The 16,351-nt window shown below is 43.0% G+C and overlaps 1 protein-coding gene across 6 annotated transcripts in view; it reads right to left on the bottom strand.

The window, feature by feature from the left end:
- SPAG16 (sperm associated antigen 16) overlaps positions 1 to 16,351 on the bottom strand; it is a 539,401-nt gene that overhangs the window by 20,776 nt on the left and 502,274 nt on the right. The gene's annotated exons all lie outside the window — the stretch shown is intronic.

The raw sequence follows: 16,351 nt of genomic DNA, 5'->3' as shown, positions 1-16,351 counted from the left end.
TGCGACAGCTCCTGCAGTACCTGGATGAAACTGTCTATCTAGATCCGTGCCAGTCCGGCTTCAGACCTGGGTACAGCACGGAGACGGCATTGGTCGCATTGGTGGATGATCTCTGGAGGGCTCGGGACAGGGGTTGCTCCTCTGTCCTGGTCCTGTTAGATCTCTCAGTGGCTTTTGATACCATCGACCATGGTATCATGCTGCGTCGGCTGGAGGGCTTGGGGGTGGGAGGCACTGTGCTGTGGTGGTTCTCCTCCTATCTCTCCGACTGGTCGCAGTCTGTGTTGGCAGGGGGGCAGAGGTCGACCTCAAGGCACCTCGTTTGCGGGGTGCCGCAAGGGTCGGTCCTCTCGCCGCTCCTGTTCAACATTTATGTGAAGCCGCTGGGTGAGATCATCCATGATTTTGGGGTGCGTTGCCAACTGTACGCTGATGATACTCAGCTGTACATCTCCACCCCTGACCACCCCAATGATGCCCTCAAAGTAATGTCCCAGTGCCTTGAAGCCGTGCGGGTCTGGATGGGGAGGAACAGGCTTCGACTCAACCCTTCCAAGACCGAGTGGCTGTGGATGCCGGTGTCCCGGTATAGCCATCTGGTGCCATCGCTGGCTATTGGGGGTGAGTTACTGGCCCCCTCCAGGGTGTCCTCCTGGATTCACGGCTGTCTTTAGAAGGGCATATGACGGCCGTGGCCAGGGGGGCCTTCTATCAGGTCCACCTGATGCGCCAGTTGTGCCCCTTTCTGGATCGGGACTCCTTATGCACAGTCACCCATGCCCTCGTCACGTCTCGCCTGGACTACTGTAACGCTCTCTACATGGGGCTCCCCTTGAGGTGCACCCGGAGGCTCCAACTGGTCCAGAATGCAGCCATGCGGGGGGATTATGGAAGCCAACAGGGCGCTCCCACGTAACACCTCTCCTGCACTGGCTCCCAGTGGTCTTCTGGGTGCGCTTCAAGGTGTTGGTTCTCACCTTTAAAGCGCTCCATGGCATAGGGCCAGGATACCTGCGAGACCACCTGCTGCTACATTTTAGTTTTTACCTTTTCTCTAAATCTATGTCACAGTTGGCTGGATCATACAATTTATTAAGTGAAAACTAAACAAACCACATGTCAGGTTTCGAGGTCGTCTCAAATAAATTGCATTTCAAACAAAGTCTTTGATGAAAAACTCCCATTTATTAAGCACGACATTCTAACTCTGACTCCATCGTAGCCAACACTGACTTCCTGACCCAAAACCCTCCCTTTCCTTTCCCCACTCCTCTGCACTCATTGGCCATCTTCCAAGTCACTCTACCCCTAATCTACTGCTCCAGCTCAAAGGAATTTCCCCCCTCCCATCCCATCTCCTAGGGGATATTTTCTCCAGGCAAAATAAGTAGGTGAAAAGTCAAACGTCCCTTTCCAGACGCCTCCGCTTCTTCTTCTTATGTCAGCACTAGAGTAAATGCAGCTTGAAGTGCTGACATCACAATAATTTGCTGCTATTGCTAGGCTGTAAAATGCAATAAAAATAAAAATCCTTCAAACATTAGGAAACAGATTAATCTAATGTTTAGTAAAAAAAAAAGTGTCTACAATATGAATAGTTTCTGAAAAATGAGGACACATGCATTACAGTTTTCACTTACAATCTGAGGTGGACTACTCAAGGCAATTTTCCCATCTTGAAACAACATAATTAAAAACTTCTATATGAATGATTCCTTAAAAAGACCCACCTAGTCTAATGTGTGGCATTTGTGAATCCAAATTGCATATAGTAGAAGGAATACATCTTGAAACAAATTAACATTTTTTCCAGTGTTACTTTTAAATACCCATTTAAAAGTCTCTCTAATTGACACTTCTTGGCTGAATGTTTCTTGGAGGATTTTCAACTGAAATAACCTATTGGTTTGCCTATGGCACTGTTATGTGATATGTTGTTGTTCAGTCGCTAAGTTGTGTCCAACTCTTCGTGACCCCATGAACTATAGCATGCCAGGCCTCCCCTGTCCTCCATTGTCTCCCTGAGTCTGCACAAACTCATGCTCAATATAGTCACTGTACTCCCCTGCAAAGCCAGAACACAGCTAATGTTTCAAGTGAAAGTATTAGCTCCAATAGCTGAATCTTTGATTTTAAAAGGTTTCTGGGGAAAATTCTAGTAATTATCTCAAGTGGCTGGGATGGGATTTAGTTTTGTACTTTTTTCATTCTCTTTGTCTAAATTTATTATTCTCTTAGTTCCAAACATATCAATCAGAAATTTATTTTTACAGGAATAACATATACAGGTACTGTATACTTAAACTTATTGCCTATACAAGATAGTTAATGACTATAAAAGATAACACATTAGGCGACTTGGTTCACACTTGGTTCAATAGTAATAACTGTGTGAGAGATCTTGGAGTCCTAATGGATAAACCAGTGGTGGGATTCTACCAGCTTGGACTGGTTTGGGCAAACTGTTAGCTCCGACTTTGAGTCGTGAGTGAACTGGTTCTCTCTTTCTTTGAAGTGGGCCTGCCTGTCTGCCCCTGCATTATAATCACCTATATTTCTGCTTCCAAAGCCCAGCTGATCGGGGCGGCAGAGTGGATTGCCACTCCTCAACTGTTTTCCTTGCTCTCAGCAATGCGGAAGTTCAATTTTCTGCAAACTGTGCAAGCGCGCTCAGCAAACCGGTTGTTAAACTGATAGGATCCCACCAGTGGGATAAACATTTAAATATGAACCAGCAGTGTGCTGCAGCCACCAAAGAAGCCAATGCAATCCTAGGCTGCATTAACAGAGGGATAGAATCAAGATCATGTGATGTGTTAGTACTGCTTTATAATGTCTTTCGGTGTGGAGTATTGCATCCAGTATTCATTCCCACAATATAAAAAAAGATGTTGAGACTCTGGAAAGAGAGCAGAGAAGAGCAACAAAGATGATTATGGAGATAGGGGCTAAAACATATGAAGAATGGTTTCTGCAATTGGGTATGCCTAGTCTAGTGAAAAGGACAAGGGGTGATACGGTAGCAGTGTTCCAATATTTGAAGGGTGCCACAAAGAAGAGGGAGTCAACCTATTTTCCAAAGCACCAGAAGGCAAGAAAAAACCGATGGAAACTAATCAAGAAGAGATTCAACCTAGAGCTAAGAAGAAATTTCCTGACAGTGAGAATGGCTTGCCTTCAGAAGTTGTGGGTGCTTCATCACTGGAGGCTTTTAAAAGGAGACTGGACAGCCATTTCTCTGAAGTGATATAGGGGCTCCTGCTTGGGCAGGTGGTTTGACTAGAAGATCACTATGATCCAGTGATGGGTTGCCCCCGGTTTGCACCGGTTCTATAGAACCGGTAGTAAAACCGGCAGGTGGCTCTGCCCACTGACCCTGACATCATGAAAATGCTTCTGTGCATGTGCAGAAGAGCATGCACGAGCGAAGCGAGTGCGCATGTGTGGCCCTGTTGCAAACCGGTAGTAAAGGTAAGTAGAACCCACCCCTGCTATGGTCCTTCCAACTCTGTTATTCTGTTATGTTTCATTTTAAGGAATTACGGTTCAATGTATATCATATGTTTGCAGTCAAGGTAAGAGATACCCCAGACATCCATAATATAACATTTGATTGAGATAAAAGGTAAAGGTAAAGATGCCCTTGAATTAAACCTCAGATCATGATGACTTCACCCATGGCAGCATTAGACAAATGGTTTGTTAGTGGCTTTTTCAGGAATTATATTTTTTTAACTTCTCAGCCTACCCAACAACCCTGGTAAGACCTCATTCAAGCAGTAACCAAGGCAGATTCTGTTTAGTTTCCAAAATCAGTCAACTTTGGCTAGAAGCTGTCACCTGTTGAAATGATTGAGATATTAGTGCAAATAATAAATGTATAATTAGTCTCATTTTCTGTATTTAATTACATTAGTGCACACTGTCAATGATGGAAGTGTAGCATTTTTAACTTCAATACCAAACATAACACTGTAGATTTCTGGACTGCTCTGTTTGAAGTTTGTACTCTAGGGTTGCAAAAGATATCATTCTGAATGTTAGATGTCAGAGTGGGAGCTTTTTTCCAGCAACATCAAATAACTACTAAAGAAACCATTACAGTCTCACATGAAAATAAATCAAAAATATTTTTTTTCAGATTTTTTAAAAAATGTGAAAGTAAAACATTCTAGAGCTGGAGGAACTATAAGTCATTTTTACAAATTCCTACTATTTTTTGTTACCAAGTTTAACAAAGCTATTTTTGGTTATGAGTCAGAAGATATGTAACAGCATACTGTATTTTGGGGAAGATGAAACATTTTTTATCAGAAAGTCATTTTTATGCACATCAGAACTAATTTAAAAGTGATTCTGCAGGATCAATATAAACAGAAATGTTGCTTGGCATTTTTATTAACTGTGGATGGAGATATTGAACACCTCAATTGATTTCTGAAACACATGTACAAAGATTTCTGTTGTTTGTCCAGAAAAGTGCAAAACTGAAGTTTTAACAAATGCTTGCACTTAAGGAATCAAAATATATTATTTGTTAAAAAATGACTCAGCTGAAGGAAAAATAACAGGAATGATGTATGATAAAATGTTATCCACAAAAGATTATGAGAAAATGTTTTCCATAAGCCTATAGATTGTCTATTAAAGTTTTTCAGCTGCTAAACTTTCATATTTATGAGATTAATATTCTTGGTTTCACTAGAGCTGATGAAAGACTGCAAGGAAGTTTCTCCTTAGTTCCAAGTTGGATTTCTTCTTAATGAGCTTCTACTCTTTGTTTTTTGTCTTGCCCTCAGGTACTTTGGAAAATAAGTTGATCCCCTTTTCTTTATGATTGGTCCTCAAATACTGGAAGACAGCTATCATGTCATCCCTAAACCTTCTCTTCATTAGGTTAGGCATAGCTAGTGCTCTTAACCATTCATTATACCGCTTGTCTTCTTTGTTGCTTTTCTCTGCACTCTTTCTAGGGTCTCAGCATCTTTTTTGTATTGTGGTGGCCAGAACTGGGTGCAGTATTCCAAGTGTGGCCTTGCTAGTGTAGCGTACTATAGATCTGTACTATCACTTCTCACTATCTTGAATGTGAAATTATCCCTCTGTTGATGTAGCTGCATTGGCTTTTTGACTTTAATAACTATAAATACTTTCTAATTTATCAATTTAGAAATTGAAGAATTAGTTAGCACAAGGATAATTTCTGAGTGGGAGGCTAAGAACAATTCTTATTTCTTTCTTTAGCTTTTAAAGAAAGTAGTAGAAATGATGTGTTGTGCTACTTAACATATATTAAGTTTTGTAACCATAATAAAGGAAAGGATTTTTGTGTGTGTAGAATCAGTTCTTTGGGCAATTCAGGCTACAAAAGCCTATTGCTCTGATGAAGTGATCATTTCCTTGACAAGGTACAGGCCAGTTTTGCGTCTTGTATTTCTTTAAGCCTGTGTTTGAATTTTGAATTTTGAGGCTACAAGTAAACCTAGTATAGCAACTGCTCTGTGACTATTTGCAGCTAAATCGGTATGAAAAGTAACTTTGTGACTAATTCTCACATATACCACTTTCACGGATGTGTAAAGCAAAGGAAAACTAAAGCACGATTGTAAGTGCAGTTGCGGTTTTACTTAGGGACTGCTTTATTTAACAACTAAGTTGCCACTCTCAATTGTGATTGCTAAATAAGGACTATATTTCTTTCTATATGCATTTCATAACAAAGGCCTAACTCAACATAATCTTAAAATGGGTAAATTTCAAAGGCCAAATTCAAAGTGCTTGTTCTAGGCTGTAAGCATTGCATTAATTGGAACTACAGAACAAAAAGGAATGCTTCTGCTTTACAATCCCACCTGAGCACTTTAGAAGCTCCGCTCCAAGTAATTTCACATTCCCAACTGACTTCCATAGAGGCCCATCAATTTCCTACATACGGTCTACTGTCTTTTCAACACCAGGCTGAAAAGCCTGTTTATTTGCCAAAGGCTTTTTACTTTTTAATTTCATGCATGTTCATTGCAATGTAATGTTTTAACTCATTTTATTATTTTAAATGGGGAAGCTGTTTATACAGTGGACAGATTTGAATAACCTGATTCTTTTACATGCAACAAAATACCAGTTTCATTTAACAATGGAAGGTGGCTCAGGGGATATAAACTAGACTTGATACTTATGAGTGACCATATGGTCCAGCAATGTATCAAAGTAATCTGCGCACCTATGCCAAAATCCCAGCCCAGCCAATTATGTGTCAGGTTATCCTGATAGCTTACCTCACAATATGGGGGGAAGAGCCCCATAGGAAGAGCCTGTAGTACAGTGGACTAAAGCACTGTTATTAACATCTGCTGCTTGCAATTACTGCAAGTTCAAATCTCACCAGGCTCAAGGTTGACTCAGCCTTCCATCCTTTCAAAGGTAGGTGAAATGAGGACCCAGATTGTGGGGGCAATAAGGTGACTTTGTATAAATATACAAAAGTATGAAGGTTATTGCTTAACGCATTGTAAGCCGCCCTGAGTCTCCGGAGAAGGGCAGCATATAAATTAAAGCAAAAAAATAAATAAATCTTCTTTTGGAATGGGACAATTTGCACCTGCCACGTTTTCATGCCTACTTCTCCACAAGCCACAGTCAACCCACAGTGGAGGGCTTGGCGGGCCCTCTACCAGTACTCCTTCCTCAACAATGGTTTGCCCATGGCCCTGTCCCGCCCCCTTCTCCTGGCCAATTCACAAGTCTCTGGGTGTTTTGCTGCATGGGAGACTTAAAATGCACCTCCTGGTGACTGGATGAGATGGCCTCCTGGCACAAACCCCATCCAGCAGCAGTGGTGACAGCAGCAGCTGCCTGCCAATGGTTGCTCCTGACACAGCCAGGCTGCATTTGTAGCTGTGTCCCAGCTGAAGGGGGTATCCAGCCTCACCAGCATCTACAGGCCCACTCAGCAGGGGCCGAAAGGGAGTGTGAATCCCAGCCATGATCAGAGCCTCAGCAGCCTCGCAGGGAGAATGCATGCAGACAGCCCCTCCCCTGCCAGGAGACCCTGTACATGCCTCATTATTCCCTGGAGAGGAAGGACTTGCTAAAAAAGTAAAAACAGACTATATGATGTGAGAAGCTAAAATGGCTCAGTATTGGAAAAAATAAAAATAAAATAAAAATAAAAAAATAAAAATGTTAAATGCCATTTATGGTTAAATGTGCAAGCAAAACTTTGCACATTTAAGCATGCAGTAAAACACCCAGCGACAAGCATCTCTTGGTGAATCAGCCGAGAGAAGGGAATGAGACAAGAGCACTGGTAGACCATTGCTGGGGAAGGAGTGCTGGTGGGAGGTCTGCCAAGCATAAATGCCAGTGGTGGGTCAGCTGGGTGGGGGCCAGCAGAGGAGTGGGTACAAAAATGTAGCCAGTGCAAATTGTCCTAGACCAGGGGTGTCAAACTCGATTTCATTGAGGGCCACATCAGGATTGTGTTTGACTTTGGGGGATCAGAGTGGGTGTGGCAAGGGTGGGCATGGCCAGCTTGATGTCACTCATATTGGGGGTGCCTATGGTGGGCTGAGCACTCTGCCAGAGAGAATGGGCTCCCAAGCTCCATTTTCAGCTGTGACAGCCTCCTGCAACCCTCTGCCAGTGAAAACGAAGGTTGGGAGGGCTTCGTACGCAAGACGCACTGCAGGCCAGTCCTTTGCTGTTTCCAGGGTGGCCCTGCAGGCCAGAACTAACTATCCTGTGGGCCCGATCCAGCCCCTGGGCCTTGAGTTTGACATCCCTATCCTAGATCCTCCCCTTTAGACGTAGATATAACTTTTAAAAAGGTGATTGTCCTATATTTCAGAGACTATTAGACAGTGCTATTACTCAATTAATACCTAAACCGAATTATTACAACAAATTTGTGGAAGCTATTAAAAATGTTTTGGATTGTCAATCCCATGGGGTTGCAAAACTATATCCAAGGCCTTACAGGAGAAACAAAGGACAAATTGCTGAAGTATTTCACTCTTTTGGAGGGTGATCCTATGACAGAAGACACTGTGAATGCAGGACAACAGTTAATTACTTCTAAGGCTGAAGCTAAGAGAGAGATGGATTAAAACAATAGAGGAACTGGACATGAGCACAAGTAGCCACAAAGTGTGGAGATTGTTGAGGCACCTGAATAATGATCCAACTCATCCTAGAAATCATGCCAGCATGACTGCAGACCAAATGGCCAGTCAGCTTCTTAAAAATGGCAACCCAGATCAAAGTCCAACACAAGATTAAGATCAATAGAAATAAGGAGGATGAAACAACTAATTTATTGTCCCCCTTTATTATGGAGGTGGTTTGCAAAAAACCGACGGCTTTGGGGTTTTTTAGATAAATCTTTAAGTTCTATTTTAAGGGGTTCTGGGAGGGATTGTGGGAATGGATCTGGGGGGATCCATAAATCCACTGAAAGGGGTAATGGGTCTGATAATCATGGTGGGGAGGATGGGGACAGAAATCTGACAAGGATGCAGGGAGATGAAGCGATGGGCATTAGTATAGTAAGTGGGAGGGGCAGATATGACGGCTGCAGGGGGCCATATTATGTTTCGGGAGTGCGCACTCGTAGTTTACGAGCGATTGCCCACTCCGACCCCCAAAGCACTGCTCGTTTCCCGGGTTGTTCAGAGTCTCAGACCCTGGGTCTACGGCTGATGTTATGTAATGCCAGGTCAGTGGTAAATAAAGCCCCCCTCATTCATGATCTTATTTCAGAGGGGGGTGCTGACCTGGCAGGGATTACGGAGACCTGGTTAGGCCAGGAGGGAGGAGTTCCCCTTGTGGAAATGTGCCCACCAGGTTTCCGTGCATTCCATCAGCCAAGGACTCAGGGAAGGGGTGGGGGAGTGGCAGCAATCATTAGAGAAAGTTTTTGCCCGAGGGAGGCCACTGTTCCTCAGATAGCCGGATGTGAGTCCCTCCTTGTGAAGTGGGGTCAGGGGATTCAGATGGGCCTACTGATTGCGTACCTGGCTCCCTGCCACGTAACAGCGGTCCTGCCTGAGCTGCTCAACATTATAGCCGGGGTGGCGGTGGAAACCCCCAGACTTATTGTTATGGGGGATTTTAACCTGCCATCTGCTGGTGAGATGTTGGAGACGGCTCGGGAGTTCATGGCTTCCATGATGGCCATGGACCTGACCCAGGTAGTTCAAGGCCCCACCCACTTGGGGAATCACACTCTGGACTTGATTTTTGTCTCTGATCAGTGGCTGAATGATCTAAGAATAGGGGATATAGACATCAAGCCCTTGTCATGGTCTGATCATTCTCTCCTTCACATGGACTTTCAAGTCACTTCCACCCACCGCAGGGAGACGGAACCAACCAAATGGTTCCGTCCCAGGCGCCTGATGGACCCTGAAAGGTTCCTGATGGAGCTTGGGCCATTTCCTGAGACTCTGGCTCACAACTCGACTGAGGACCTGGTGGTCGCCTGGGACAGGGCGGCTACTGGGGCCTTGGACCGTGTTGTGCCTTTGCGGTCTCTGACCCGATGCCGATCTCGTCTAGCTCCTTGGTTTTCCGAGGAGCTGAGAGAGATGAAGCGTCGGAAAAGACGCCTGGAGAGCGATTGGAGGACAAGCCGATCTGAATCTGACCGAACACAGGTGAGATCTTATATTAAGACCTACCTAGTGGCGATAAGAGCGGCGAAGTCTAGCTACTTCTCCGCTCTTATTGCATCTGCAGAGAACTGCCCAGCTGCGCTGTTTAGGGTGACCCGCTCCCTACTTCAGGTGGGGGTACGGGAAGATCCCTTAAGGGGTCGAGCTGAGGATTTTGTACAATTCCTGCATGATAAAGTCGCTCAGATTCGGGAAGGCCTGGACTCCGATTGGCTAGATCCAGGGGAGGAGACGGGGGCAGGTCTTGAGAGCGTTATCTGGGAAGAGTTTGACTCTGTGGCTCCTGAGGACGTGGACAGGATTCTGGGCAAGCTTAACACTGCCACATGTTTATTGGACCCGTGTCCCTCCTGGTTGGTATTGGCCTCCCGGGAGGTTACACAAGGCTGGCTCCAGGGGATTATAAATGCTTCTCTGAGTGAGGGTGTCTTTCCCGCCGCCTTGAAAGAGGCGGTTGTGAAGCCCCTCCTCAAGAAGCCTTCCCTGGACCCGGCTGAATTAGCTAACTATCGTCCAGTCTCCAACCTTCGTTTTGTGGCGAAGGTTGTTGAGAGCGTGGTGGCACGACAACTTTCCCGACACCTGGATGAAGCTATCTATCTAGACCCGTACCAGTCGGGCTTCAGGCGGGGGTACAGCACAGAAACGGCATTGGTCGCGTTGGTGGATGATCTCTGGAGGGCTCGGGACAGAGGTTGCTCCTCTATCCTGGTCCTATTAGATCTCTCAGCGGCTTTTGATACCATCGACCATGGTATTTTACTGCACCGGCTGGAGGGGTTAGGAATAGGGGGCACCGTGCTTCGGTGGTTCTCCTCTTTCCTCTCTGAACGTTCGCAGTTTGTGTTGGCAGGGGGGCAGAGGTCGACCTCGAGGCACCTTATTTGTGGGGTGCCGCAAGGGTCAGTCCTCTCACCCCTTCTGTTCAACATTTATGTAAAACCGCTAGGCGAGATCATCCGTGGTTTTGGGGTGAGTGTTCATCAGTATGCTGATGACACACAGCTATACATCTCCACCCCAGACCACCCCAATGATGCCCTTGCTGTGATGTCCCGTTGCCTGGAGGCCGTGCGGATCTGGATGGGGAGAAACAAGCTCAGACTCAACCCCTCCAAGACCGAGTGGCTGTGGCTTCCGGCGTCCCGGTATAGTCAGCTGACAATAGGGGATGAGATCTTGCTCCCCACAGAGAGGGCCCGCAACTTGGGTGTCCTCCTGGATTCACGGTTATCTTTGGAAGATCATTTGACGGCCGTGGCCAGGGGTGCCTTTTATCAGGTTCGCCTGATCCGCCAGTTGCATCCCTTTCTGGATTGGGACGCCTTGCGCACGGTCACTCATGCCCTAGTTACCTCCCGTATGGACTACTGTAATGCTCTCTACATGGGGCTCCCCTTGAAAAGCACCCGGAGGCTCCAACTGGTCCAGAACGTAGCCGCGTGGGTGATTATGGGCACAGCTCGTAAGAAAGGCAACCTCAAACAAATATAAAGATATTAAGATAAAGAATGAATTGTTAAATTTTAAAGAATAAAAGAGAACAAATATGAATAAATAGCAATAATTAGAAACACACATACAAACATACAATGTAATTTCTTTGAACAGAGTATTTGGCCGGTTCACAAATTTAAATAGTGTTTAGTCATTTCAATTAAATTTACAATTTCTATATTTCCTTTTTGCCATATTTACCTATGAGACCGTCTTTTGCCACCAATAGCCTCCCACCAACCAGTTCGTTCTCACAGGGAGGGACTACTCAGGGTACCGTCAGTCAAATTATGTCGACTGGCGACTCCCAGGGGGAGGGCCTTCTCTGTGGGGGCTCCAACCCTTTGGAATGAACTGCCCCCGGAGATACGGAATATCCCTGATCTCCATGCTTTCCGCCGTGCCCTCAAGACCCTGATGTTCCAACAGGCGGGGCTAAACATACGAACATGTGAATGATTTTTTAAATGTTATCTAATTCTGGGTTTTATTTAATTGACCAAACTAAGTAATAATTTTAATTAGCAATTTTATGATGTTTGTGTGTCTATATTTTTCTTGACTGTACACCGCCTTGAGTCCTACGGGAGAAAGGCGGTATAGAAATATAATAAATAAATAAATAAATAAATGGAAGAACTGAGAGAAGAGTAGAAGAGTAGACCATGCAAAGCTGCCGGTTTACATGACATCCTTATTAGATAAATAAAGCAATTGGGACCAAAAGCAAGACAGTAGCTACTGTCCATTTTCTCTCTTGTGCAATACCTACAAAATCGTTGAAAGAATGATATAAAATTGCCTCATTGTAGCTGTAGAACCTCTTTTCAATACAACAGCAGGCTGGATTTCACTCTGAAAAAAGTTGCACCGCACAGATCCTGAATTTAACCCAGTACATCGAAGATGGATTCCAAAAGGGCAATGTAACAGGAACTGTATTCATAGATTTCAGGGCTGCATATGATATCATCAATCTTGAACAACTGAAGCAGAAAGTTTGTGATATGACTAAAGGTTTTAAACTACCAAATATCATTAAGAATCTGCTTCAGAACCGTATGTTTTTTGTCGAATTCCATGGAAGGTGAAGTAAATGGAGGAACCAAAGGAACAGCTTACCAGAAGGTACTCTATTGGCTCCAACTCTTTAAAATATTTACACCATTTATCAGCCGCTTCCTGTACTAACAGCTATGTCCTAAAAGTGCTTTTTTTCAAGAGGCAACTGGACTTTTTTGTTTTGAGCAAAACGTCCTCAAAGAAAAACAAGACAGATCAGTTGCCTCTTGAAAAAAAGCACTTTCGGGACAATTATGACCTGGATGACTGAGAATCTCCATAGATACTAACAACTATATGTATTTGATGGTTGAGCAATGGCTGTACAGGGAAAAACATTTGAGGAGGTTGAACAATGTTTAACTAAAGCCCTGGTAGAGCTGGATTAATACAATTGTGATAATCGGTTAAGACAAAATCCAGCAAAAACTCAGATATGTGCCTTCCATCTTCGCAATAAGCAGAGTACTAGGAAGCTGCATATTATATAGAACTGGTCATTTTTGGAGCATTGCCACAGCCCTAAACATTTAGGGGTTACTCTAGATAGGGCCCTAACATATAAGCAGCACTGTACCAACACTAAACTGAAGGTCAGTGGGCGAAATATCATCCTCAGGAAATTACTGAGCTCTACCTGGGGTGACAAACCAGGTGGCCTTAAGACAACAGCTCTAACTCTTTGCTACTTGGCGGGTGAATATGCCTGCCCTGTCTAGTATAGATTGGCACATGCTTGAAAAGTAGATATTGTTCTGAAGGAAAGTAGCAGAATTATTACTGGATGCCTTAAACCCACCCCTCTAGATATAATTTATCATTTACCTGGCATAGCCCTCCCTACTGTTTGCTGAGAAGCAGCAGTATACAGAGAGTGACTCAAATGATCAATAACTTGACAACACCCTCTCTATAGCCTACAACTACCTCAGCAGAGACTGAAATCCAAAAAAGCTTGCTTAGGTCAATGAAAGACTTTGAAGACTTTGAAAGCAGAGTGGATCTATGGAAAGCTACAAAAAAACAACCCTGGATAGAACCAGTGGAGAAGCTGGCACCTGGGCCTGACAAAAGCTGGGAAGTATGAAAATCATTGAATAGACTGCACATGGATTCAACAAGATCCAGAGACACACTGAACAAATGGAACTATCCGGTCGCTTCTGTTTTTTGCAATTATGGTGACATGCAGTCAACAATACATATGTATATCTGCCCTTTGTATCCCAATCAGTGTACACTTGAGGACCTCATGGCAGTGCAACAGAACACAATTAAAGTTGCTAGTTTCTGGGCAAGATCTGTTTAATTTGTACATATTTTAATCTTGTATTTTATATTTTAAATTTTATGTCATATAGTATATCTTATTTTAATAGTGATGATCTGACACTATTAATAAACAAACAAAACAAACTCATTTTATTTACTTATGCTGCTTACTGTATATTGTTATATAGTAGTAAGGATTTTTATAGGTCACTCTGAGTGCTGTTGCTATAGGAAAATTAAGAAATACAAAAAATAAATATTAAGCATATCAAAAATCCTATCAACCAGGGAGCTGCTGATTTAAATGAAAATTGGGTACAATGTAACATTTGTATAGATGTGAAAAAAATGGTAAAAAGAACATAGAACAACAGAGTTGGAAGGGACCTTGGAAGTCTCCTAGTCCAACCCCCTGCAAAACCAGGAAACCTTATACAGGTAGTCCTCAACTTACAACAGTTTATTTAGTGACTGTTCAAAGTTACAATGGCTCTGGAAAAATGGCTTATGACAATTTTTTCACAATTATGACTTTTGCAGCATCCCTGTCAGGTCCCATATATTTCTATTGGAGGGGGAAGGGTTGGAGAGATCTTTATATGAAGTTTCTGTTTCTGTTTCTTGCATTGCTGTGGGAGGGGTTTTGTTTGCACTGCTTTAAATTGCTGTTTTTAAGTGGGAAGATTTAGTTCCTGCCTATACCTCTTGCTATCAATAAAACCTCCTTTTGAAACAACTACTTTCTTGTGAAGATTTGGCGATTACATTAGGCAGGAACTGCAAACTGGTCGACCTGGAGAGGTAACAGCCCTACCATGGGGACTGTGCACACCATGTCTGCCCAGGGCAGCAACCACGAAGAAACTGAATACTGGGGGAGAACCCCCCCCTCAAGACCCAAGCAGAGGAGGCCTTCAATCGAGGAGAACATTGCCTCAAGCACCACTGCCAAACCGAGGTGGTCCATCGGTGTTGGGAAGAAGGAAGGCTGGGGTGGCAGGACCTTACAATTCCCATGGTCATGTGATCAAAATTTGGATGCTTGGCAACAGGTTCATATTTATGACGGTTGTCTGTCCCAAGGACATATGATCACCTTTTATCATCTTCTGACAAGCAAAATCAATGGGGAAACCAGATTCACGTAACAACCAGGTTACTAATTAACTGCAGTGATTCACTTAACAACTGTGGCAAGAAATGTCATAAAGTGAGGCAAAAGTCACTTAACAAATGTCTCACTTAACAGAAATGTTGGGTTCCATTTTGTTCTCAAGGACAATCTGTACCATTTCAGACAAATGGCTGTCCAGTCTTTCCTTGAAAGTCTCTCCAGTGATGGAGCTACCACAACTTCTGAAGGCAAGCCATACCTAAAAGTGATTATGTGAAGATTTTGTAAGAATACCTACCTCTTTTGGCATGCCTTTCTGTGGGAAGGCACAGACAAGAAACACGGGTATTTCCAGAGGCACTTAATCAGAGGTTCACTATACAAAACATGGAAAGACATCAGAAAGCAACATTACAGTAAAATTCCAAGATGGCTGTCCCCTATGGAAGCATTAAAATACCCAAATACGATAGAAATAGGAAAGATGAGGAAATATCAAGAATTGTTGAGCAGGGAAGGGAACTTATACACAAGACAAGAACTGGAAACGCGAGATATAGTTATTGATTGGTGGCCATACCTTCAAATAGAGTCAAGATTTACAGCAGACCGGATACAATATGGATTCCAAACCGATCTGAATGAATTAGATAAAATACTAAAAGGCACGGATGAAAAAATGATATCTAAAATTTACAGTACCTATTGAGGTATAAATTAGAGAAGGAAACGGTGAAAGAAAATATGATAAGCTGGGCAAGAAATATAGGTCACAACATAGAACTGGACAAATGGGATAAGCTATGGACAGAAAATCATAAGATGACAATGTTGATCCCATACAAAGAAAACCTATATAAGATATTCTACAGATGGCACATCCCACCGGCACGTTTGGCTAAAATGTGTCCAAATACATCGCCAATGTGCTGGAAATGCAAGTCGCAAAAGGGGTCATATCACCATCTCTAGTGGTCTTGTAGAAAGGCACAACACTACTGGCAAGAAATTAAGAGAATGATTGAAGAAATAATCACACAAAAAGTTGAAATGAAACTGGAATTTTTTCTATTTGGAATGACTACACCACAATATACTAAGGAGATAAAATATCCTATCATCCACATTTTAACAGCAGCACGCATACTGTACGCCCAAAATTGGAAATCCGAACTACTACCAACAGAAGCAAAAATAATCACAAAGATAACCAAATGTGCAGAAATGGATAGACTCACTAAAGAGTTTTAAGAAAAGGAAGATACCGATTATTATATAGTATGGCAAAGATGGTATTCATGGTTGGAGGAAAAGATAGGGCCAGTAAAATAAAATGTTAGGAAAAATTAAATGGGAGTATAGAAAGTGGCACATGAGGGAAATAGTAGGATGGTAGTTGTGAATAGTTGGTACAACTTGCAGAAAAACTACGCTTAGAAAAGCACAACTATGCTAAGACACAAATAAGCAGAAATGCAAACTTTTAAATAAAGAAACAACAGGTAAATGAGTAAACAACCACCGATAGGATAGCTTCTTAGGATAGTTTCTTCTTGTCTCTTCGTGTGTGTATTATGTACGTGTTTTTATATGTATTTACGTTGTATGTTTGTTTGTGTTTAAATTTTTTTTTTTTTTTTTAAAAAGAATACCTACCTCTTTGGCAATCTTGTAAATTGTAGCCAGACTAGCTACTTCCTATTTCAGTTCAATAATTTGTTATAAACACTACTGC

The sequence above is a fragment of the Pantherophis guttatus genome, chromosome 1 (assembly GCF_059756535.1).
Source record: "Pantherophis guttatus breed Tessera chromosome 1, ASM5975653v1, whole genome shotgun sequence".
Taxonomy (NCBI): Eukaryota; Metazoa; Chordata; class Lepidosauria; order Squamata; family Colubridae; genus Pantherophis; species Pantherophis guttatus.
This window is presented reverse-complemented; position numbering and strand designations above follow the sequence as displayed.